Source organism: Carassius gibelio, chromosome A9 (assembly GCF_023724105.1).
Source record: "Carassius gibelio isolate Cgi1373 ecotype wild population from Czech Republic chromosome A9, carGib1.2-hapl.c, whole genome shotgun sequence".
In the NCBI taxonomy this organism is placed as follows: Eukaryota; Metazoa; Chordata; class Actinopteri; order Cypriniformes; family Cyprinidae; genus Carassius; species Carassius gibelio.
In genome coordinates this window covers 2,109,299-2,134,298 of record NC_068379.1, presented here as the reverse complement: position 1 = coordinate 2,134,298, position 25,000 = coordinate 2,109,299, and the positions used below count along the sequence as shown (strand labels likewise).

Genomic DNA, 25,000 nt, shown 5'->3' with positions numbered 1-25,000 from the left:
TTGAAACCACAATCTCTGGCTTAGGAGGCCAGTGCCTCAGGAGTGTCTAGAAGTTAACTCTTTGTGTGTATTGTAAAGGCATCCTGAGTTTCAAAAAGGATTAGCAGAGGATCATTTCGATCCTTCAACCTCTGGGTTAAACACGCTTCCGCTGCTCCACTCTGCTGCATTCACACCAGATGGGACTGAATCCCACAATCCCTGGCTTAAGAGGCCAGTGCCTTATCCATTAGGCCACTGGGGCTTGAAAACAGATGCTAACTTGCCCTTTTACATCTCAATCTTATTCAGGAGGCCTTTACAATGCACACAAAGAGTCTTCTAGATGACTGAATATTATTAGAGGTCAAATTGGCCTCAGCTTTTCACGACCAGCTTGTGGCTTTTGTTCCTTTTTAGGGACTCAAGAGTGTTTAGAAGTTAAAAGGTCATAGCAGAGGATGGTTTCGATCCATCGACCTCTGGGTTATGGGCCCAGCACGCTTCCGCTGCGCCACTCTGCTGTAGTTCACCTTGACCGGACTCGAAACCACAATCTCTGGCTTAGGAGGCCAGTGCCTCAGGGCTGTATAGATGTTAACTTTTTGTGCGTATTGTAAAGGCCTCCTGAATAAGATTGAGATGTACAATGCCTTAGCAGAGGATGGTTTCGATCCATCGACCTCTGGGTTATGGGCCCAGCACGCTTCCGCTGCGCCACTCTGCTGTATTCACCCCAGATGGGACTCGAACCCACAATCCCTGGCTTAGGAGGCCAGTGCCTTATCCATTAGGCCACTGGGGCTTGAAAACAGATGCTAACTTGCACTTTTATATCTCAATCTTATTCAGGAAGCCTTTACAATGCACACAAAGAGTCTTCTAGATGACTGAATATTATTAGAGGTCAAATTGGCCTCAGCTTTTCACGACCAGCTTGTGGCTTTTCTTCCTTTTTAGGGACTCAAGAGTGTTTAGAAGTTAAAAGGTCATAGCAGAGGATGGTTTCGATCCATCGACCTCTGGGTTATGGGCCCAGCACGCTTCCGCTGCGCCACTCTGCTGTAGTGCACCTTGACCGGACTCGAAACCACAATCTCTTTCTTAGGAGGCCAGTGCCTCAGGGATGTATAGATGTTAACTTTTTGTGCGTATTGTAAAGGGGTCCTGAATAAGATTGAGATTTAAAATGTCTTAGCAGAGGATGGTTTCGATCCATCGACCTCTGGGTTATGGGCCCAGCACGCTTCCGCTGCGCCACTCTGCTGTAATCAACCTTGACGGGACTTGAAACCACAATCTCTGGCTTTGGAGGCCAGTGCCTCAGGAGTGTCTAGAAGTTAACTCTTTTTGTATATTGTAAAGGCCTCCTGAATAAGATTGAGATTTAAAATGCCTTAGCAGAGGATGGTTTCGATCCATCGACCTCTGGGTTATGGGCCCAGCACGCTTCCGTTGCGCCACTCTGCTGTAATCAACGTTGACTGGATTTGAAACCACAATCTCTGCCTTAGGAGGCCAGTGCCTCAGGAGTGTCTAGAAGTTAACTCTTTGTGTGTATTCTAAAGGCATCCTGAGTTTCAAAAAGGCTTAGCAGAGGATCGTTTTGATCCTTCAACCTCTGGGTTACACACGCTTCCGCTGCTCCACTCTGCTGTATTCACCCCAGATGGGACTCAATCCCACAATCCCTGGCTTAAGAGGCCAGTGCCTTATCCATTAGGCCACTTGGGCTTGAAAACAGATGCTAACTTGCCCTTTTATATCTCAATCTTATTCAGGAGGCCTTTAGAATGCACACAAAGAGTCTTCTAGATGACTGAATATTATTAGAGGTCAAATTGGCCTCAGCTTTTCACGACCAGCTTGTGGCTTTTGTTCCTTTTTAGGGACTCAAGAGTGTTTAGAAGTTAAAAGGTCATAGCAGAGGATGGTTTCGATCCATCGACCTCTGGGTTATGGGCCCAGCACGCTTCCGCTGCGCCACTCTGCTGTAGTGCACCTTGACCGGACTCGAAACCACAATCTCTGGCTTAGGAGGCCAGTGCCTCAGGGCTGTATAGATGTTAACTTTTTGTGCGTATTGTAAAGGCCTCCTGAATAAGATTGAGATGTAAAATGCCTTAGCAGAGGATGGTTTCGATCCATCGACCTCTGGGTTATGGGCCCAGCACGCTTCCGCTGCGCCACTCTGCTGTAATCAACCTTGACCGGACTTGAAACCACATTCTCTGGCTTAGGAGGCCAGTGCCTCAGGGGTGTATAGATGTTAACTTTTTGTGCGTATTGTAAAGGCCTCCTGAATAAGATTGAGATTTAAAATGCCTTAGCAGAGGATGGTTTCGATCCATCGACCTCTGGGTTATGGGCCCAGCACGCTTCCGCTGCGCCACTCTGCTGTAATCATCCTTGACCGGACTTGAAACCACAATCTCTGACTTAGGAGGCCAGTGCCTCAGGAGTGTCTAGAAGTTAACTCTTTTTGTATATTGTAAAGGCCTCCTGAATAAGATTGAGATTTAAAATGCCTTAGCAGAGGATGGTTTCGATCCATCGACCTCTGGGTTATTTTGACCAGCACGCTTCCGCTGCGCCACTCTGCTGTAATCAACCTTGACCGGACTTGAAACCACAATCTCTGGCTTAGGAGGCCAGTGCCTCAGGAGCGTCTAGAAGTTAACTCTTTGTGTGTATTGTAAAGGCATCCTGAGTTTCAAAAAGGCTTAGCAGAGTATCGTTTCGATCCTTCAACCTCTGGGTTAAACACACTTCCGCTGCTCCACTCTGCTGCATTCACCCCAGATGGGACTCAATCCCACAATCCCTGGCTTAAGAGGCCAGTGCCTTATCCATTAGGCCACTGGGGCTTGAAAACAGATGCTAACTTGCCCTTTTACATCTCAATCTTATTCAGGAGGCCTTTACAATGCACACAAAGAGTCTTCTAGATGACTGAATATTATTAGAGGTCAAATTGGCCTCAGCTTTTCACGACCAGCTTGTGGCTTTTGTTCCTTTTTAGGGACTCAAGAGTGTTTAGAAGTTAAAAGGTCATAGCAGAGGATGGTTTCGATCCATCGACCTCTGGGTTATGGGCCCAGCACGCTTCCGCTGCGCCACTCTGCTGTAGTGCACCGTGACCGGACTCGAAACCACAATCTCTGGCTTAGGAGGCCAGTGCCTCAGGGCTGTATAGATGTTAACTTTTTGTGCGTATTGTAAAGGCCTCCTGAATAAGATTGAGATGTAAAATGCCTTAGCAGAGGATGGTTTCAATCCATCGACCTCTGGGTTATGGGCCCAGCACGCTTCCGCTGCGCCACTCTGCTGTAATCATCCTTGACCGGACTTGAAACCACAATCTCTGGCTTAGGAGGCCAGTGCCTCAGGAGTGTCTAGAAGTTAACTCTTTTTGTATATTGTAAAGGCCTCCTGAATAAGATTGAGATTTAAAATGCCTTAGCAGAGGATGGTTTCGATCCATCGACCTCTGGGTTATTTTGATCAGCACGCTTCCGCTGCGCCACTCTGCTGTAATCAACCTTGAACGGACTTGAAACCACAATCTCTGGCTTAGGAGGCCAGTGCCTCAGGAGTGTCTAGAAGTTAACTCTTTGTGTGTATTGTAAAGGCATCCTGAGTTTCAAAAAGGCTTAGCAGAGGATCGTTTCGATCCTTCAACCTGTGGGTTGAGCACGCTTCCGCTGCTCCACTCTGCTGTATTCACACCAGATGGGACTCGAACCCACAATCCCTGGCTTAGGAGGCCAGTGCCTTATCCATTAGGCCACTGGGGCTTGAAAACAGATGATAACTTGCCCTTTTATATCTCAATCTTATTCAGGAGGCCTTTACAATGCACACAAAGAGTCTTCTAGATGACTGAATATTATGAGAGGTCAAATTGGCCTCAGCTTTTCACGACCAGCTTGTGGCTTTTGACCCTTTTTAGGGACTCAAGAGTGTTTAGAAGTTAAAAGGTCATAGCAGAGGATGGTTTCGATCCATCGACCTCTGGGTTATGGGCCCAGCACGCTTCCGCTGCGCCACTCTGCTGTAGTGCACCTTGACCGGACTCGAATCCACAATCTCTGGCTTAGGAGGCCAGTGCCTCAGGGATGTATAGATGTTAACTTTTTGTGCGTATTGTAAAGGGGTCCTGAATAAGATTGAGATTTAAAATGCCTTAGCAGAGGATGGTTTCGATCCATCGACCTCTGGGTTATGGGCCCAGCACGCTTCCGCTGCGCCACTCTGCTGTAATCAACCTTGACCGGACTTGAAACCACAATCTCTGGCTTTGGAGGCCAGTGCCTCAGGAGTGTCTAGAAGTTAACTCTTTTTGTATATTGTAAAGGCCTCCTGAATAAGATTGAGATTTAAAATGCCTTAGCAGAGGATGGTTTCGATCCATCGACCTCTGGGTTATGGGCCCAGCACGCTTCCGCTGCGCCACTCTGCTGTAATCAACCTTGACCGGACTTGAAACCACAATCTCTGGCTTAGGAGGCCAGTGCCTCAGGAGTGTCTAGAAGTTAACTCTTTGTGTGTATTGTAAAGGCATCCTGAGTTTCAAAAAGGATTAGCAGAGGATCGTTTCGATCCTTCAACCTCTGGGTTACACACGCTTCCGCTGCTCCACTCTGCTGTATTCACCCCAGATGGGACTCAATCCCACAATCCCTGGCTTAAGAGGCCAGTGCCTTATCCATTAGGCCACTGGGGCTTGAAAACAGATGCTAACTTGCCCTTTTATATCTCAATCTTATTCAGGAGGCCTTTACAATGCACACAAAGAGTCTTCTAGATGACTGAATATTATGAGAGGTCAAATTGGCCACAGCTTCTCACGACCAGCTTGTTGCTTTTGACGTTTTTTAGGGTCTCAGGAGTGTTTAGAAGTTAAAAGGTCATAGCAGAGGATGGTTTCGATCCATCGACCTCTGGGTTATGGGCCCAGCACGCTTCCGCTGCGCCACTCTGCTGTAGTGCACCTTGACCGGACTCGAAACCACAATCTCTGGCTTAAGAGGCCAGTGCCTCAGGGTTGTATAGATGTTAACTTTTTGTGCGTATTGTAAAGGCCTCCTGAATAAGATTGAGATTTAAAATGTCTTAGCAGAGGATGGTTTCGATCCATCGACCTCTGGGTTATGGGCCCAGCACGCTTCCGCTGCGCCACTCTGCTGTAATCAACCTTGACCGGACTTGAAACCACAATCTCTGGCTTAGGAGGCCAGTGCCTCAGGGGTGTATAGATGTTAACTTTTTGTGCGTATTGTAAAGGCCTCCTGAATAAGATTGAGATTTAAAATGCCTTAGCAGAGGATGGTTTCGATCCATCGACCTCTGGGTTATGGGCCCAGCACGCTTCCGCTGCGCCACTCTGCTGTAATCATCATTGACCGGACTTGAAACCACAATCTCTGGCTTAGGCGGCCAGTGCCTCAGGAGTGTCTACAAGTTAACTCTTTTTGTATATTGTAAAGGCCTCCTGAATAAGATTGAGATTTAAAATGCCTTAGCAGAGGATGGTTTCGATCCATCGACATCTGGGTTATTTTGACCAGCACGCTTCCGCTGCGCCACTCTGCTGTAATCAACCTTGACCGGACTTGAAACCACAATCTCTGGCTTTGGAGGCCAGTGCCTCAGGAGTGTCTAGAAGTTAACTTTTTGTGCGTATTGTAAAGGCCTCCTGAATAAGATTGAGATTTAAAATGCCTTAGCAGAGGATGGTTTCGATCCATCGACCTCTGGGTTATGGGCCCAGCACGCTTCCGCTGCGCCACTCTGCTGTAATCAACCTTGACCGGACTTGAAACCACAATCTCTGGCTTAGGAGGCCAGTGCCTCAGGAGTGTCTAGAAGTTAACTCTTTTTGTATATTGTAAAGGCCTCCTGAATAAGATTGAGATTTAAAATGCCTTAGCAGAGGATGGTTTCGATCCATCGACCTCTGGGTTATGGGCCCAGCACGCTTCCGCTGCGCCACTCTGCTGTAATCAACCTTGACCGGACTTGAAACCACAATCTCTGGCTTAGGAGGCCAGTGCCTCAGGAGTGTCTAGAAGTTAACTCTTTGTGTGTATTGTAAAGGCATCCTGAGTTTCAAAAAGGATTAGCAGAGGATCGTTTCGATCCTTCAACCTCTGGGTTACACACGCTTCCGCTGCTCCACTCTGCTGTATTCACCCCAGATGGGACTCAATCCCACAATCCCTGGCTTAAGAGGCCAGTGCCTTATCCATTAGGCCACTGGGGCTTGAAAACAGATGCTAACTTGCCCTTTTATATCTCAATCTTATTCAGGAGGCCTTTACAATGCACACAAAGAGTCTTCTAGATGACTGAATATTATGAGAGGTCAAATTGGCCACAGCTTCTCACGACCAGCTTGTTGCTTTTGACGTTTTTTAGGGTCTCAGGAGTGTTTAGAAGTTAAAAGGTCATAGCAGAGGATGGTTTCGATCCATCGACCTCTGGGTTATGGGCCCAGCACGCTTCCGCTGCGCCACTCTGCTGTAGTGCACCTTGACCGGACTCGAAACCACAATCTCTGGCTTAAGAGGCCAGTGCCTCAGGGTTGTATAGATGTTAACTTTTTGTGCGTATTGTAAAGGCCTCCTGAATAAGATTGAGATTTAAAATGTCTTAGCAGAGGATGGTTTCGATCCATCGACCTCTGGGTTATGGGCCCAGCACGCTTCCGCTGCGCCACTCTGCTGTAATCAACCTTGACCGGACTTGAAACCACAATCTCTGGCTTAGGAGGCCAGTGCCTCAGGGGTGTATAGATGTTAACTTTTTGTGCGTATTGTAAAGGCCTCCTGAATAAGATTGAGATTTAAAATGCCTTAGCAGAGGATGGTTTCGATCCATCGACCTCTGGGTTATGGGCCCAGCACGCTTCCGCTGCGCCACTCTGCTGTAATCATCATTGACCGGACTTGAAACCACAATCTCTGGCTTAGGCGGCCAGTGCCTCAGGAGTGTCTACAAGTTAACTCTTTTTGTATATTGTAAAGGCCTCCTGAATAAGATTGAGATTTAAAATGCCTTAGCAGAGGATGGTTTCGATCCATCGACATCTGGGTTATTTTGACCAGCACGCTTCCGCTGCGCCACTCTGCTGTAATCAACCTTGACCGGACTTGAAACCACAATCTCTGGCTTTGGAGGCCAGTGCCTCAGGAGTGTCTAGAAGTTAACTCTTTTTGTTTATTGTAAAGGCCTCCTGAATAAGATTGAGATTTAAAATGCCTTAGCAGAGGATGGTTTCGATCCATCGACCTCTGGGTTATGGGCCCAGCACGCTTCCGCTGCGCCACTCTGCTGTAATCAACCTTGACCGGACTTGAAACCACAATCTCTGGCTTAGGAGGCCAGTGCCTCAGGAGTGTCTAGAAGTTAACTCTTTGTGTGTATTGTAAAGGCATCCTGAGTTTCAAAAAGGCTTAGCAGAGGATCGTTTCAATCCTTCAACCTCTGGGTTACACACGCTTCAGCTGCTCCACTCTGCTGTATTCTCCCCAGACGGGACTCAATCCCACAATCCCTGGCTTAAGAGGCCAGTGCCTTATCCATTAGGCCACTGGGGCTTGAAAACAGATCCTAACTTGCCCTTTTATATCTCACTCTTATTCAGGAGGCCTTTACAATGCACACAAAGAGTCTTCTAGATGACTGAATATTATTAGAGGTCAAATTGGCCTCAGCTTTTCACGACCAGCTTGTGGCTTTTGTTCCTTTTTAGGGACTCAAGAGTGTTTAGAAGTTAAAAGGTCATAGCAGAGGATGGTTTCGATCCATCGACCTCTGGGTTATGGGCCCAGCACGCTTCCGCTGCGCCACTCTGCTGTAGTGCACCTTGACTGGACTCGAAACCACAATCTCTTTCTTAGGAGGCCAGTGCCTCAGGGATGTATAGATGTTAACTTTTTGTGCGTATTGTAAAGGGCTCCTGAATAAGATTGAGATTTAAAATGCCTTAGCAGAGGATGGTTTCGATCCATCGACCTCTGGGTTATGGGCCCAGCACGCTTCCGCTGCGCCACTCTGCTGTAATCAACCTTGACCGGACTTGAAACCACAATCTCTGGCTTTGGAGGCCAGTGCCTCAGGAGTGTCTAGAAGTTAACTCTTTTTGTATATTGTAAAGGCCTCCTGAATAAGATTGAGATTTAAAATGCCTTAGCAGAGGATGGTTTCGATCCATCGACCTCTGGGTTATGGGCCCAGCACGCTTCCGCTGCGCCACTCTGCTGTAATCAACCTTGACCGGACTTGAAACCACAATCTCTGGCTTAGGAGGCCAGTGCCTCAGGAGTGTCTAGAAGTTAACTCTTTGTGTGTATTGTAAAGGCATCCTGAGTTTCAAAAAGGATTAGCAGAGGATCGTTTCGATCCTTCAACCTCTGGGTTAAACACACTTCCGCTGCTCCACTCTGCTGCATTCACCCCAGATGGGACTCAATCCCACAATCCCTGGCTTAAGAGGCCAGTGCCTTATCCATTAGGCCACTGGGGCTTGAAAACAGATGCTAACTTGCCCTTTTACATCTCAATCTTATTCAGGAGGCCTTTACAATGCACACAAAGAGTCTTCTAGATGACTGAATATTATTAGAGGTCAAATTGGCCTCAGCTTTTCACGACCAGCTTGTGGCTTTTGTTCCTTTTTAGGGACTCAAGAGTGTTTAGAAGTTAAAAGGTCATAGCAGAGGATGGTTTCGATCCATCGACCTCTGGTTTATGGGCCCAGCACGCTAACGCTGCGCCACTCTGCTGTAGTGCACCTTGACCAGACTCGAAACCACAATCTCTGGCTTAGGAGGCCAGTGCCTCAGGGGTGTATAGATGTTAACTTTTTGTGCGTATTGTAAAGGCCTCCTGAATAAGATTGAGATGTAAAATGCCTTAGCAGAGGATGGTTTCGTTCCATCGACCTCTGGGTTATGTGCCCAGCACGCTTCCGCTGCGCCACTCTGCTGTATTCACCCCAGATGGGACTCGAACCCACAATCCCTGGCTTAGGAGGCCAGTGCCTTATCCATTAGGCCACTGGGGCTTGAAAACAGATGCTAACTTGCCCTTTTATATCTCAATCTTATTCAGGAGGCCTTTACAATGCACACAAAGAGTCTTCTAGATGACTGAATATTATGAGAGGTCAAATTGGCCTCAGCCTTTCACGACCAGCTTGTGGCTTTTGACGTTTTTTAGGGTCTCAGGAGTGTTTAGAAGTTAAAAGGTCATAGCAGAGGATGGTTTCGATCCATCGACCTCTGGGTTATGGGCCCAGCACGCTTCCGCTGCGCCACTCTGCTGTAGTGCACCTTGACCGGACTCGAAACCACAATCTCTGGCTTAGGAGGCCAGTGCCTCAGGGTTGTATAGATGTTAACTTTTTGTGCGTGTTGTAAATGCCTCCTGAATAAGATTGAGATTTAAAATGTCTTAGCAGAGGATGGTTTCGATCCATCGACCTCTGGGTTATGGGCCCAGCACGCTTCCGCTGCGCCACTCTGCTGTAATCAACCTTTACTGGACTTGAAACCACAATCTCTGGCTTTGGAGGCCAGTGCCTCAGGAGTGTCTAGAAGTTAACTCTTTTTGTTTATTGTAAAGGCCTCCTGGGCCCAGCACGCTTCCGCTGCGCCACTCTGCTGTAATCAACCTTGACCGGACTTGAAACCACAATCTCTGGCTTAGGAGGCCAGTGCCTCAGTAGTGTCTAGAAGTTAACTCTTTGTGTGTATTGTAAAGGCATCCTGAGTTTCAAAAAGGCTTAGCAGAGTATCGTTTCGATCCTTCAACCTCTGGGTTACACACGCTTCCGCTGCTCCACTCTGCTGTATTCACCCCAGATGGGACTCAATCCCACAATCCCTGGCTTAAGAGGCCAGTGCCTTATCCATTAGGCCACTGTGGCTTGAAAACAGATGCTAACTTGCCCTTTTATATCTCAATCTTATTCAGGAGGCCTTTACAATGCACACAAAGAGTCTTCTAGATGACTGAATATTATTAGAGGTCAAATTGGCCTCAGCTTTTCACGACCAGCTTGTGGCTTTTGTTCCTTTTTAGGGACTCAAGAGTGTTTAGAAGTTAAAAGGTCATAGCAGAGGATGGTTTCGATCCATCGACCTCTGGGTTATGGGCCCAGCACGCTTCCGCTGCGCCACTCTGCTGTAGTGCACCGTGACCGGACTCGAAACCACAATCTCTGGCTTAGGAGGCCAGTGCCTCAGGGCTGTATAGATGTTAACTTTTTGTGCGTATTGTAAAGGCCTCCTGAATAAGATTGAGATGTAAAATGCCTTAGCAGAGGATGGTTTCAATCCATCGACCTCTGGGTTATGGGCCCAGCACGCTTCCGCTGCGCCACTCTGCTGTAATCATCCTTGACCGGACTTGAAACCACAATCTCTGGCTTAGGAGGCCAGTGCCTCAGGAGTGTCTAGAAGTTAACTCTTTTTGTATATTGTAAAGGCCTCCTGAATAAGATTGAGATTTAAAATGCCTTAGCAGAGGATGGTTTCGATCCATCGACCTCTGGGTTATTTTGATCAGCACGCTTCCGCTGCGCCACTCTGCTGTAATCAACCTTGAACGGACTTGAAACCACAATCTCTGGCTTAGGAGGCCAGTGCCTCAGGAGTGTCTAGAAGTTAACTCTTTGTGTGTATTGTAAAGGCATCCTGAGTTTCAAAAAGGCTTAGCAGAGGATCGTTTCGATCCTTCAACCTGTGGGTTGAGCACGCTTCCGCTGCTCCACTCTGCTGTATTCACACCAGATGGGACTCGAACCCACAATCCCTGGCTTAGGAGGCCAGTGCCTTATCCATTAGGCCACTGGGGCTTGAAAACAGATGATAACTTGCCCTTTTATATCTCAATCTTATTCAGGAGGCCTTTACAATGCACACAAAGAGTCTTCTAGATGACTGAATATTATGAGAGGTCAAATTGGCCTCAGCTTTTCACGACCAGCTTGTGGCTTTTGACCCTTTTTAGGGACTCAAGAGTGTTTAGAAGTTAAAAGGTCATAGCAGAGGATGGTTTCGATCCATCGACCTCTGGGTTATGGGCCCAGCACGCTTCCGCTGCGCCACTCTGCTGTAGTGCACCTTGACCGGACTCGAATCCACAATCTCTGGCTTAGGAGGCCAGTGCCTCAGGGATGTATAGATGTTAACTTTTTGTGCGTATTGTAAAGGGGTCCTGAATAAGATTGAGATTTAAAATGCCTTAGCAGAGGATGGTTTCGATCCATCGACCTCTGGGTTATGGGCCCAGCACGCTTCCGCTGCGCCACTCTGCTGTAATCAACCTTGACCGGACTTGAAACCACAATCTCTGGCTTTGGAGGCCAGTGCCTCAGGAGTGTCTAGAAGTTAACTCTTTTTGTATATTGTAAAGGCCTCCTGAATAAGATTGAGATTTAAAATGCCTTAGCAGAGGATGGTTTCGATCCATCGACCTCTGGGTTATGGGCCCAGCACGCTTCCGCTGCGCCACTCTGCTGTAATCAACCTTGACCGGACTTGAAACCACAATCTCTGGCTTAGGAGGCCAGTGCCTCAGGAGTGTCTAGAAGTTAACTCTTTGTGTGTATTGTAAAGGCATCCTGAGTTTCAAAAAGGATTAGCAGAGGATCGTTTCGATCCTTCAACCTCTGGGTTACACACGCTTCCGCTGCTCCACTCTGCTGTATTCACCCCAGATGGGACTCAATCCCACAATCCCTGGCTTAAGAGGCCAGTGCCTTATCCATTAGGCCACTGGGGCTTGAAAACAGATGCTAACTTGCCCTTTTATATCTCAATCTTATTCAGGAGGCCTTTACAATGCACACAAAGAGTCTTCTAGATGACTGAATATTATGAGAGGTCAAATTGGCCTCAGCTTCTCACGACCAGCTTGTTGCTTTTGACGTTTTTTAGGGTCTCAGGAGTGTTTAGAAGTTAAAAGGTCATAGCAGAGGATGGTTTCGATCCATCGACCTCTGGGTTATGGGCCCAGCACGCTTCCGCTGCGCCACTCTGCTGTAGTGCACCTTGACCGGACTCGAAACCACAATCTCTGGCTTAGGAGGCCAGTGCCTCAGGGTTGTATAGATGTTAACTTTTTGTGCGTATTGTAAAGGCCTCCTGAATAAGATTGAGATTTAAAATGTCTTAGCAGAGGATGGTTTCGATCCATCGACCTCTGGGTTATGGGCCCAGCACGCTTCCGCTGCGCCACTCTGCTGTAATCAACCTTGACCGGACTTGAAACCACAATCTCTGGCTTAGGAGGCCAGTGCCTCAGGGGTGTATAGATGTTAACTTTTTGTGCGTATTGTAAAGGCCTCCTGAATAAGATTGAGATTTAAAATGCCTTAGCAGAGGATGGTTTCGATCCATCGACCTCTGAGTTATGGGCCCAGCACGCTTCCGCTGCGCCACTCTGCTGTAATCATCATTGACCGGACTTGAAACCACAATCTCTGGCTTAGGCGGCCAGTGCCTCAGGAGTGTCTACAAGTTAACTCTTTTTGTATATTGTAAAGGCCTCCTGAATAAGATTGAGATTTAAAATGCCTTAGCAGAGGATGGTTTCGATCCATCGACATCTGGGTTATTTTGACCAGCACGCTTCCGCTGCGCCACTCTGCTGTAATCAACCTTGACCGGACTTGAAACCACAATCTCTGGCTTAGGAGGCCAGTGCCTCAGGAGTATCTAGAAGTTAACTCTTTGTGTGTATTGTAAAGGCATCCTGAGACTCAAAAAGGCTTAGCAGAGGATGGTTTCGATCCATCGACATCTGGGTTATTTTGACCAGCACGCTTCCGCTGAGCCACTGTGCTGTATTCACCCCAGATGGGACTCGAACCCACAATCCCTGGCTTAGGAGGCCAGTGCCTTATCCATTAGGCCACTGGGGCTTGAAAACAGATGCTAACTTGCCCTTTTATATCTCAATCTTATTCAGGAGGCCTTTACAATGCACACAAAGAGTCTTCTAGATGACTGAATATTATGAGAGGTCAAATTGGCCTCAGCTTTTCACGACCAGCTTGTTGCTTTTGACGTTTTTTAGGGTCTCAGGAGTGTTTAGAAGTTAAAAGGTCATAGCAGAGGATGGTTTCGATCCATCGACCTCTGGGTTATGGGCCCAGCACGCTTCCGCTGCGCCACTCTGCTGTAGTGCACCTTGACCGGACTCGAAACCACAATCTCTGGCTTAGGAGGCCAGTGCCTCAGGGTTGTATAGATGTTAACTTTTTGTGCGTGTTGTAAATGCCTCCTGAATAAGATTGAGATTTAAAATGTCTTAGCAGAGGATGGTTTCGATCCATCGACCTCTGGGTTATGGGCCCAGCACGCTTCCGCTGCGCCACTCTGCTGTAATCAACCTTTACTGGACTTGAAACCACAATCTCTGGCTTTGGAGGCAAGTGCCTCAGGAGTGTCTAGAAGTTAACTCTTTTTGTTTATTGTAAAGGCCTCCTGGGCCCAGCACGCTTCCGCTGCGCCACTCTGCTGTAATCAACCTTGACCGGACTTGAAACCACAATCTCTGGCTTAGGAGGCCAGTGCCTCAGGAGTGTCTAGAAGTTAACTCTTTGTGTGTATTGTAAAGGCATCCTGAGTTTCAAAAAGGCTTAGCAGAGTATCGTTTCGATCCTTCAACCTCTGGGTTACACACGCTTCCGCTGCTCCACTCTGCTGTATTCACCCCAGATGGGACTCAATCCCACAATCCCTGGCTTAAGAGGCCAGTGCCTTATCCATTAGGCCACTGTGGCTTGAAAACAGATGCTAACTTGCCCTTTTATATCTCAATCTTATTCAGGAGGCCTTTACAATGCACACAAAGAGTCTTCTAGATGACTGAATATTATTAGAGGTCAAATTGGCCTCAGCTTTTCACGACCAGCTTGTGGCTTTTGTTCCTTTTTAGGGACTCAAGAGTGTTTAGAAGTTAAAAGGTCATAGCAGAGGATGGTTTCGATCCATCGACCTCTGGGTTATGGGCCCAGCACGCTTCCGCTGCGCCACTCTGCTGTAATCATCCTTGACCGGACTTGAAACCACAATCTCTGGCTTAGGAGGCCAGTGCCTCAGGAGTGTCTAGAAGTTAACTCTTTTTGTATATTGTAAAGGCCTCCTGAATAAGATTGAGATTTAAAATGCCTTAGCAGAGGATGGTTTCGATCCATCGACCTCTGGGTTATTTTGATCAGCACGCTTCCGCTGCGCCACTCTGCTGTAATCAACCTTGAACGGACTTGAAACCACAATCTCTGGCTTAGGAGGCCAGTGCCTCAGGAGTGTCTAGAAGTTAACTCTTTGTGTGTATTGTAAAGGCATCCTGAGTTTCAAAAAGGCTTAGCAGAGGATCGTTTCGATCCTTCAACCTGTGGGTTGAGCACGCTTCCGCTGCTCCACTCTGCTGTATTCACACCAGATGGGACTCGAACCCACAATCCCTGGCTTAGGAGGCCAGTGCCTTATCCATTAGGCCACTGGGGCTTGAAAACAGATGATAACTTGCCCTTTTATATCTCAATCTTATTCAGGAGGCCTTTACAATGCACACAAAGAGTCTTCTAGATGACTGAATATTATGAGAGGTCAAATTGGCCTCAGCTTTTCACGACCAGCTTGTGGCTTTTGATCCTTTTTAGGGACTCAAGAGTGTTTAGAAGTTAAAAGGTCATAGCAGAGGATGGTTTCGATCCATCGACCTCTGGGTTATGGGCCCAGCACGCTTCCGCTGCGCCACTCTGCTGTAGTGCACCTTGACCGGACTCGAATCCACAATCTCTGGCTTAGGAGGCCAGTGCCTCAGGGATGTATAGATGTTAACTTTTTGTGCGTATTGTAAAGGGGTCCTGAATAAGATTGAGATTTAAAATGCCTTAGCAGAGGATGGTTTCGATCCATCGACCTCTGGGTTATGGGCCCAGCACGCTTCCGCTGCGCCACTCTGCTGTAATCAACCTTGACCGGACTTGAAACCACAATCTCTGGCTTTGGAGGCCAGTGCCTCAGGAGTGTCTAGAAGTTAACTCTTTTTGTATATTGTAAAGGCCTCCTGAATAAGATTGAGATTTAAAATGCCTTAGCAGAGGATGGTTTCGATCCATCGACCTCTGGGTTATGGGCCCAGCACGCTTCCGCTGCGCCACTCTGCTGTAATCAACCTTGACCGGACTTGAAACCACAATCTCTGGCTTAGGAGGCCAGTGCCTCAGGAGTGTCTAGAAGTTAACTCTTTGTGTGTATTGTAAAGGCATCCTGAGTTTCAAAAAGGATTAGCAGAGGATCGTTTCGATCCTTCAACCTCTGGGTTACACACGCTTCCGCTGCTCCACTCTGCTGTATTCACCCCAGATGGGACTCAATCCCACAATCCCTGGCTTAAGAGGCCAGTGCCTTATCCATTAGGCCACTGGGGCTTGAAAACAGATGCTAACTTGCCCTTTTATATCTCAATCTTATTCAGGAGGCCTTTACAATGCACACAAAGAGTCTTCTAGATGACTGAATATTATGAGAGGTCAAATTGGCCTCAGCTTCTCACGACCAGCTTGTTGCTTTTGACGTTTTTTAGGGTCTCAGGAGTGTTTAGAAGTTAAAAGGTCATAGCAGAGGATGGTTTCGATCCATCGACCTCTGGGTTATGGGCCCAGCACGCTTCCGCTGCGCCACTCTGCTGTAGTGCACCTTGACCGGACTCGAAACCACAATCTCTGGCTTAGGAGGCCAGTGCCTCAGGGTTGTATAGATGTTAACTTTTTGTGCGTATTGTAAAGGCCTCCTGAATAAGATTGAGATTTAAAATGTCTTAGCAGAGGATGGTTTCGATCCATCGACCTCTGGGTTATGGGCCCAGCACGCTTCCGCTGCGCCACTCTGCTGTAATCAACCTTGACCGGACTTGAAACCACAATCTCTGGCTTAGGAGGCCAGTGCCTCAGGGGTGTATAGATGTTAACTTTTTGTGCGTATTGTAAAGGCCTCCTGAATAAGATTGAGATTTAAAATGCCTTAGCAGAGGATGGTTTCGATCCATCGACCTCTGAGTTATGGGCCCAGCACGCTTCCGCTGTGCCACTCTGCTGTAATCATCATTGACCGGACTTGAAACCACAATCTCTGGCTTAGGCGGCCAGTGCCTCAGGAGTGTCTACAAGTTAACTCTTTTTGTATATTGTAAAGGCCTCCTGAATAAGATTGAGATTTAAAATGCCTTAGCAGAGGATGGTTTCGATCCATCGACATCTGGGTTATTTTGACCAGCACGCTTCCGCTGCGCCACTCTGCTGTAATCAACCTTGACCGGACTTGAAACCACAATCTCTGGCTTAGGAGGCCAGTGCCTCAGGAGTATCTAGAAGTTAACTCTTTGTGTGTATTGTAAAGGCATCCTGAGACTCAAAAAGGCTTAGCAGAGGATGGTTTCGATCCATCGACATCTGGGTTATTTTGACCAGCACGCTTCCGCTGAGCCACTGTGCTGTATTCACCCCAGATGGGACTCGAACCCACAATCCCTGGCTTAGGAGGCCAGTGCCTTATCCATTAGGCCACTGGGGCTTGAAAACAGATGCTAACTTGCCCTTTTATATCTCAATCTTATTCAGGAGGCCTTTACAATGCACACAAAGAGTCTTCTAGATGACTGAATATTATGAGAGGTCAAATTGGCCTCAGCTTTTCACGACCAGCTTGTTGCTTTTGACGTTTTTTAGGGTCTCAGGAGTGTTTAGAAGTTAAAAGGTCATAGCAGAGGATGGTTTCGATCCATCGACCTCTGGGTTATGGGCCCAGCACGCTTCCGCTGCGCCACTCTGCTGTAGTGCACCTTGACCGGACTCGAAACCACAATCTCTGGCTTAGGAGGCCAGTGCCTCAGGGTTGTATAGATGTTAACTTTTTGTGCGTGTTGTAAATGCCTCCTGAATAAGATTGAGATTTAAAATGTCTTAGCAGAGGATGGTTTCGATCCATCGACCTCTGGGTTATGGGCCCAGCACGCTTCCGCTGCGCCACTCTGCTGTAATCAACCTTTACTGGACTTGAAACCACAATCTCTGGCTTTGGAGGCAAGTGCCTCAGGAGTGTCTAGAAGTTAACTCTTTTTGTTTATTGTAAAGGCCTCCTGGGCCCAGCACGCTTCCGCTGCGCCACTCTGCTGTAATCAACCTTGACCGGACTTGAAACCACAATCTCTGGCTTAGGAGGCCAGTGCCTCAGGAGTGTCTAGAAGTTAACTCTTTGTGTGTATTGTAAAGGCATCCTGAGTTTCAAAAAGGCTTAGCAGAGTATCGTTTCGATCCTTCAACCTCTGGGTTACACACGCTTCCGCTGCTCCACTCTGCTGTATTCACCCCAGATGGGACTCAATCCCACAATCCCTGGCTTAAGAGGCCAGTGCCTTATCCATTAGGCCACTGTGGCTTGAAAACAGATGCTAACTTGCCCTTTTATATCTCAATCTTATTCAGGAGGCCTTTACAATGCACACAAAGAGTCTTCTAGATGACTGAATATTATTAGAGGTCAAATTGGCCTCAGCTTTTCACGACCAGCTTGTGGCTTTTGTTCCTTTTTAGGGACTCAAGAGTGTTTAGAAGTTAAAAGGTCATAGCAGAGGATGGTTTCGATCCATCGACCTCTGGGTTATGGGCCCAGCACGCTTCCGCTGCGCCACTCTGCTGTAATCATCCTTGACCGGACTTGAAACCACAATCTCTGGCTTAGGAGGCCAGTGCCTCAGGAGTGTCTAGAAGTTAACTCTTTTTGTATATTGTAAAGGCCTCCTGAATAAGATTGAGATTTAAAATGCCTTAGCAGAGGATGGTTTCGATCCATCGACCTCTGGGTTATTTTGATCAGCACGCTTCCGCTGCGCCACTCTGCTGTAATCAACCTTGAACGGACTTGAAACCACAATCTCTGGCTTAGGAGGCCAGTGCCTCAGGAGTGTCTAGAAGTTAACTCTTTGTGTGTATTGTAAAGGCATCCTGAGTTTCAAAAAGGCTTAGCAGAGGATCGTTTCGATCCTTCAACCTGTGGGTTGAGCACGCTTCCGCTGCTCCACTCTGCTGTATTCACACCAGATGGGACTCGAACCCACAATCCCTGGCTTAGGAGGCCAGTGCCTTATCCATTAGGCCACTGGGGCTTGAAAACAGATGATAACTTGCCCTTTTATATCTCAATCTTATTCAGGAGGCCTTTACAATGCACACAAAGAGTCTTCTAGATGACTGAATATTATGAGAGGTCAAATTGGCCTCAGCTTTTCACGACCAGCTTGTGGCTTTTGATCCTTTTTAGGGACTCAAGAGTGTTTAGAAGTTAAAAGGTCATAGCAGAGGATGGTTTCGATCCATCGACCTCTGGGTTATGGGCCCAGCACGCTTCCGCTGCGCCACTCTGCTGTAGTGCACCTTGACCGGACTCGAATCCACAATCTCTGGCTTAGGAGGCCAGTGCCTCAGGGATGTATAGATGTTAACTTTTTGTGCGTATTGTAAAGGGGTCCTGAATAAGATTGAGATTTAAAATGCCTTAGCAGAGGATGGTTTCGATCCATCGACCTCTGGGTTATGGGCCCAGCACGCTTCCGCTGCGCCACTCTGCTGTAATCAACCTTGACCGGACTTGAAACCACAATCTCTGGCTTTGGAGGCCAGTGCCTCAGGAGTGTCTAGAAGTTAACTCTTTTTGTATATTGTAAAGGCCTCCTGAATAAGATTGAGATTTAAAATGCCTTAGCAGAGGATGGTTTCGATCCATCGACCTCTGGGTTATGGGCCCAGCACGCTTCCGCTGCGCCACTCTGCTGTAATCAACCTTGACCGGACTTGAAACCACAATCTCTGGCTTAGGAGGCCAGTGCCTCAGGAGTGTCTAGAAGTTAACTCTTTGTGTGTATTGTAAAGGCATCCTGAGTTTCAAAAAGGATTAGCAGAGGATCGTTTCGATCCTTCAACCTCTGGGTTACACACGCTTCCGCTGCTCCACTCTGCTGTATTCACCCCAGATGGGACTCAATCCCACAATCCCTGGCTTAAGAGGCCAGTGCCTTATCCATTAGGCCACTGGGGCTTGAAAACAGATGCTAACTTGCCCTTTTATATCTCAATCTTATTCAGGAGGCCTTTACAATGCACACAAAGAGTCTTCTAGATGACTGAATATTATGAGAGGTCAAATTGGCCTCAGCTTCTCACGACCAGCTTGTTGCTTTTGACGTTTTTTAGGGTCTCAGGAGTGTTTAGAAGTTAAAAGGTCATAGCAGAGGATGGTTTCGATCCATCGACCTCTGGGTTATGGGCCCAGCACGCTTCCGCTGCGCCACTCTGCTGTAGTGCACCTTGACCGGACTCGAAACCACAATCTCTGGCTTAGGAGGCCAGTGCCTCAGGGTTGTATAGATGTTAACTTTTTGTGCGTATTGTAAAGGCCTCCTGAATAAGATTGAGATTTAAAATGTCTTAGCAGAGGATGGTTTCGATCCATCGACCTCTGGGTTATGGGCCCAGCACGCTTCCGCTGCGCCACTCTGCTGTAATCAACCTTGACCGGACTTGAAACCACAATCTCTGGCTTAGGAGGCCAGTGCCTCAGGGGTGTATAGATGTTAACTTTTTGTGCGTATTGTAAAGGCCTCCTGAATAAGATTGAGATTTAAAATGCCTTAGCAGAGGATGGTTTCGATCCATCGACCTCTGAGTTATGGGCCCAGCACGCTTCCGCTGCGCCACTCTGCTGTAATCATCATTGACCGGACTTGAAACCACAATCTCTGGCTTAGGCGGCCAGTGCCTCAGGAGTGTCTACAAGTTAACTCTTTTTGTATATTGTAAAGGCCTCCTGAATAAGATTGAGATTTAAAATGCCTTAGCAGAGGATGGTTTCGATCCATCGACATCTGGGTTATTTTGACCAGCACGCTTCCGCTGCGCCACTCTGCTGTAATCAACCTTGACCGGACTTGAAACCACAATCTCTGGCTTAGGAGGCCAGTGCCTCAGGAGTATCTAGAAGTTAACTCTTTGTGTGTATTGTAAAGGCATCCTGAGACTCAAAAAGGCTTAGCAGAGGATGGTTTCGATCCATCGACATCTGGGTTATTTTGACCAGCACGCTTCCGCTGAGCCACTGTGCTGTATTCACCCCAGATGGGACTCGAACCCACAATCCCTGGCTTAGGAGGCCAGTGCCTTATCCATTAGGCCACTGGGGCTTGAAAACAGATGCTAACTTGCCCTTTTATATCTCAATCTTATTCAGGAGGCCTTTACAATGCACACAAAGAGTCTTCTAGATGACTGAATATTATGAGAGGTCAAATTGGCCTCAGCTTTTCACGACCAGCTTGTTGCTTTTGACGTTTTTTAGGGTCTCAGGAGTGTTTAGAAGTTAAAAGGTCATAGCAGAGGATGGTTTCGATCCATCGACCTCTGGGTTATGGGCCCAGCACGCTTCCGCTGCGCCACTCTGCTGTAATCAACCTTGACAGGACTTGAAACCACAATCTCTGGCTTTGGAGGCCAGTGCCTCAGGAGTGTCTAGAAGTTAACTCTTTTTGTATATTGTAAAGGCCTCCTGAATAAGATTGAGATTTAAAATGCCTTAGCAGAGGATGGTTTCGATCCATCGACCTCTGGGTTATGGGCCCAGCACGCTTCCGCTGCGCCACTCTGCTGTAATGAACCTTGACCGGACTTGAAACCACAATCTCTGGCTTAGGAGGCCAGTGCCTCAGGAGTGTCTAGAAGTTAACTCTTTGTGTGTATTGTAAAGGCATCCTGAGTTTCAAAAAGGCTTAGCAGAGGATCGTTTCGATCCTTCAACCTCTGGGTTGAGCACGCTTCCGCTGCTCCACTCTGCTGTATTCACCCCAGATGGGACTCAATCCCACAATCCCTGGCTTAAGAGGCCAGTGCCTTATCCATTAGGCCACTGGGGCTTGAAAACAGACGATAAATTGCCCTTTTATATCTCAATCTTATTCAGGAAGTCTTTAGAATGCACACAAAGAGTCTTCTAGATGACTGAATATTATTAGAGGTCAAACTGGCCTCAGCTTTTCACGACCAGCTTGTGGCTTTTTTTCCTTTTTAGGGACTCAAGAGTGTTTAGAAGTTAAAAGGTCATAGCAGAGGATGGTTTCGATCCATCGACCTCTGGGTTATGGGCCCAGCACGCTTCCGCTGCGCCACTCTGCTGTAGTGCACCTTGACCGGACTCGAAACCACAATCTCTGGCTTAGGAGGCCAGTGCCTCAGGGCTGTATAGATGTTAACTTTTTGTGCGTATTGTAAAGGCCTCCTGAATAAGATTGAGATGTAAAATGCCTCAGCAGAGGATGGTTTCGATCCATCGACCTCTGGGTTATGGGCCCAGCACGCTTCCGCTGCGCCACTCTGCTGTAATCAACCTTGACCGGACTTGAAACCACAATCTCTGGCTTAGGAGGCCAGTGCCTCAGGGGTGTATAGATGTTAACTTTTTGTGCGTATTGTAAAGGCCTCCTGAATAAGATTGAGATTTAAAATGCCTTAGCAGAGGATGGTTTCGATCCATCGACCTCTGGGTTATTTTGATCAGCACGCTTCCGCTGCGCCACTCTGCTGTAATCAACCTTGAACGGACTTGAAACCACAATCTCTGGCTTAGGAGGCCAGTGCCTCAGGAGTGTCTAGAAGTTAACTCTTTGTGTGTATTGTAAAGGCATCCTGAGTTTCAAAAAGGCTTAGCAGAGGATCGTTTCGATCCTTCAACCTGTGGGTTGAGCACGCTTCCGCTGCTCCACTCTGCTGTATTCACACCAGATGGGACTCGAACCCACAATCCCTGGCTTAGGAGGCCAGTGCCTTATCCATTAGGCCACTGGGGCTTGAAAACAGATGATAACTTGCCCTTTTATATCTCAATCTTATTCAGGAGGCCTTTACAATGCACACAAAGAGTCTTCTAGATGACTGAATATTATGAGAGATCAAATTGGCCTCAGCTTTTCACGACCAGCTTGTGGCTTTTGACCCTTTTTAGGGACTCAAGAGTGTTTAGAAGTTAAAAGGTCATAGCAGAGGATGGTTTCGATCCATCGACCTCTGGGTTATGGGCCCAGCACGCTTCCGCTGCGCCACTCTGCTATAGTGCACCTTGACCGGACTCGAATCCACAATCTCTGGCTTAGGAGGCCAGTGCCTCAGGGATGTATAGATGTTAACTTTTTGTGCGTATTGTAAAGGGGTCCTGAATAAGATTGAGATTTAAAATGCCTTAGCAGAGGATGGTTTCGATCCATCGACCTCTGGGTTATGGGCCCAGCACGCTTCCGCTGCGCCACTCTGCTGTAATCAACCTTGACCGGACTTGAAACCACAATCTCTGGCTTTGGAGGCCAGTGCCTCAGGAGTGTCTAGAAGTTAACTCTTTTTGTATATTGTAAAGGCCTCCTGAATAAGATTGAGATTTAAAATGCCTTAGCAGAGGATGGTTTCGATCCATCGACCTCTGGGTTATGGGCCCAGCACGCTTCCGCTGCGCCACTCTGCTGTAATCAACCTTGACCGGACTTGAAACCACAATCTCTGGCTTAGGAGGCCAGTGCCTCAGGAGTGTCTAGAAGTTAACTCTTTGTGTGTATTGTAAAGGCATCCTGAGTTTCAAAAAGGATTAGCAGAGGATCGTTTCGATCCTTCAACCTCTGGGTTACACACGCTTCCGCTGCTCCACTCCGCTGTATTCACCCCAGATGGGACTCAATCCCACAATCCCTGGCTTAAGAGGCCAGTGCCTTATCCATTAGGCCACTGGGGCTTGAAAACAGATGCTAACTTGCCCTTTTATATCTCAATCTTATTCAGGAGGCCTTTACAATGCACACAAAGAGTCTTCTAGATGACTGAATATTATGAGAGGTCAAATTGGCCTCAGCTTCTCACGACCAGCTTGTTGCTTTTGACGTTTTTTAGGGTCTCAGGAGTGTTTAGAAGTTAAAAGGTCATAGCAGAGGATGGTTTCGATCCATCGACCTCTGGGTTATGGGCCCAGCACGCTTCCGCTGCGCCACTCTGCTGTAGTGCACCTTGACCGGACTCGAAACCACAATCTCTGGCTTAGGAGGCCAGTGCCTCAGGGTTGTATAGATGTTAACTTTTTGTGCGTATTGTAAAGGCCTCCTGAATAAGATTGAGATTTAAAATGTCTTAGCAGAGGATGGTTTCGATCCATCGACCTCTGGGTTATGGGCCCAGCACGCTTCCGCTGCGCCACTCTGCTGTAATCAACCTTGACCGGACTTGAAACCACAATCTCTGGCTTAGGAGGCCAGTGCCTCAGGGGTGTATAGATGTTAACTTTTTGTGCGTATTGTAAAGGCCTCCTGAATAAGATTGAGATTTAAAATGCCTTAGCAGAGGATGGTTTCGATCCATCGACCTCTGGGTTACGGGCCCAGCACGCTTCCGCTGCGCCACTCTGCTGTAATCATCATTGACCGGACTTGAAACCACAATCTCTGGCTTAGGCGGCCAGTGCCTCAGGAGTGTCTACAAGTTAACTCTTTTTGTATATTGTAAAGGCCTCCTGAATAAGATTGAGATTTAAAATGCCTTAGCAGAGGATGGTTTCGATCCATCGACATCTGGGTTATTTTGACCAGCACGCTTCCGCTGCGCCACTCTGCTGTAATCAACCTTGACCGGACTTGAAACCACAATCTCTGGCTTAGGAGGCCAGTGCCTCAGGAGTGTCTAGAAGTTAACTCTTTGTGTGTATTGTAAAGGCATCCTGAGACTCAAAAAGGCTTAGCAGAGGATGGTTTCGATCCATCGACATCTGGGTTATTTTGACCAGCACGCTTCCGCTGAGCCACTGTGCTGTAGTCACCCCAGATGGGACTCGAACCCACAATCCCTGGCTTAGGAGGCCAGTGCCTTATCCATTAGGCCACTGGGGCTTGAAAACAGATGCTAACTTGCCCTTTTATATCTCAATCTTATTCAGGAGGCCTTTACAATGCACACAAAGAGTCTTCTAGATGACTGAATATTATGAGAGGTCAAATTGGCCTCAGCTTTTCACGACCAGCTTGTTGCTTTTGACGTTTTTTAGGGTCTCAGGAGTGTTTAGAAGTTAAAAGGTCATAGCAGAGGATGGTTTCGATCCATCGACCTCTGGGTTATGGGCCCAGCACGCTTCCGCTGCGCCACTCTGCTGTAATCAACCTTGACAGGACTTGAAACCACAATCTCTTTCTTAGGAGGCCAGTGCCTCAGGGATGTATAGATGTTAACTTTTTGTGCGTATTGTAAAGGCCTCCTGAATAAGATTGAGATTTAAAATGCCTTAGCAGAGGATGGTTTCGATCCATCGACATCTGGGTTATTTTGACCAGCACACTTCCGCTGCGCCACTCTGCTGTAATCAACCTTGACCGGACTTGAAACCACAATCTCTGGCTTTGGAGGCCAGTGCCTCAGGAGTGTCTAGAAGTTAACTCTTTTTGTTTATTGTAAAGGCCTCCTGAATAAGATTGAGATTTAAAATGCATTAGCAGAGGATGGTTTCGATCCATCGACCTCTGGGTTATGGGCCCAGCACGCTTCCGCTGCGCCACTCTGCTGTAATCAACCTTGACCGGACTTGAAACCACAATCTCTGGCTTAGGAGGCCAGTGCCTCAGGAGTGTCTAGAAGTTAACTCTTTGTGTGTATTGTAAAGGCATCCTGAGTTTCAAAAAGGCTTAGCAGAGGATCGTTTCAATCCTTCAACCTCTGGGTTACACACGCTTCAGCTGCTCCACTCTGCTGTATTCTCCCCAGATGGGACTCAATCCCACAATCCCTGGCTTAAGAGGCCAGTGCCTTATCCATTAGGCCACTGGGGCTTGAAAACAGATGCTAACTTGCCCTTTTATATCTCACTCTTATTCAGGAGGCCTTTACAATGCACACAAAGAGTCTTCTAGATGACTGAATATTATTAGAGGTCAAATT

General features: G+C 47.5%; 12 non-coding genes across 12 annotated transcripts; all 12 read right to left on the bottom strand.

The window, feature by feature from the left end:
- Positions 1-711: 711 nt before the first annotated feature.
- Positions 712-784, bottom strand: trnar-ccu (transfer RNA arginine (anticodon CCU)). Its single transcript has one exon. It is a non-coding gene; the product is annotated as a tRNA-Arg (tRNA).
- A 2,919-nt stretch (positions 785-3,703) lies between these two features.
- trnar-ccu (transfer RNA arginine (anticodon CCU)) lies at positions 3,704-3,776 on the bottom strand. Its single transcript has one exon. It is a non-coding gene; the product is annotated as a tRNA-Arg (tRNA).
- Positions 3,777-8,976: 5,200 nt separating this feature from the next.
- On the bottom strand, positions 8,977-9,049 carry trnar-ccu (transfer RNA arginine (anticodon CCU)). The gene has a single exon. It is a non-coding gene; the product is annotated as a tRNA-Arg (tRNA).
- Positions 9,050-10,770: 1,721 nt separating this feature from the next.
- Positions 10,771-10,843, bottom strand: trnar-ccu (transfer RNA arginine (anticodon CCU)). Its single transcript has one exon. It is a non-coding gene; the product is annotated as a tRNA-Arg (tRNA).
- A 1,997-nt stretch (positions 10,844-12,840) lies between these two features.
- Positions 12,841-12,913, bottom strand: trnar-ccu (transfer RNA arginine (anticodon CCU)). Its single transcript has one exon. It is a non-coding gene; the product is annotated as a tRNA-Arg (tRNA).
- Positions 12,914-14,431: 1,518 nt separating this feature from the next.
- Positions 14,432-14,504, bottom strand: trnar-ccu (transfer RNA arginine (anticodon CCU)). Its single transcript has one exon. It is a non-coding gene; the product is annotated as a tRNA-Arg (tRNA).
- A 1,997-nt stretch (positions 14,505-16,501) lies between these two features.
- Positions 16,502-16,574, bottom strand: trnar-ccu (transfer RNA arginine (anticodon CCU)). The gene has a single exon. It is a non-coding gene; the product is annotated as a tRNA-Arg (tRNA).
- Positions 16,575-18,092: 1,518 nt separating this feature from the next.
- On the bottom strand, positions 18,093-18,165 carry trnar-ccu (transfer RNA arginine (anticodon CCU)). The gene has a single exon. It is a non-coding gene; the product is annotated as a tRNA-Arg (tRNA).
- Positions 18,166-20,162: 1,997 nt separating this feature from the next.
- On the bottom strand, positions 20,163-20,235 carry trnar-ccu (transfer RNA arginine (anticodon CCU)). Its single transcript has one exon. It is a non-coding gene; the product is annotated as a tRNA-Arg (tRNA).
- A 1,583-nt stretch (positions 20,236-21,818) lies between these two features.
- Positions 21,819-21,891, bottom strand: trnar-ccu (transfer RNA arginine (anticodon CCU)). The gene has a single exon. It is a non-coding gene; the product is annotated as a tRNA-Arg (tRNA).
- Positions 21,892-23,413: 1,522 nt separating this feature from the next.
- trnat-cgu (transfer RNA threonine (anticodon CGU)) lies at positions 23,414-23,485 on the bottom strand. The gene has a single exon. It is a non-coding gene; the product is annotated as a tRNA-Thr (tRNA).
- A 403-nt stretch (positions 23,486-23,888) lies between these two features.
- On the bottom strand, positions 23,889-23,961 carry trnar-ccu (transfer RNA arginine (anticodon CCU)). The gene has a single exon. It is a non-coding gene; the product is annotated as a tRNA-Arg (tRNA).
- Between the last annotated feature and the right edge of the window lie 1,039 nt (positions 23,962-25,000).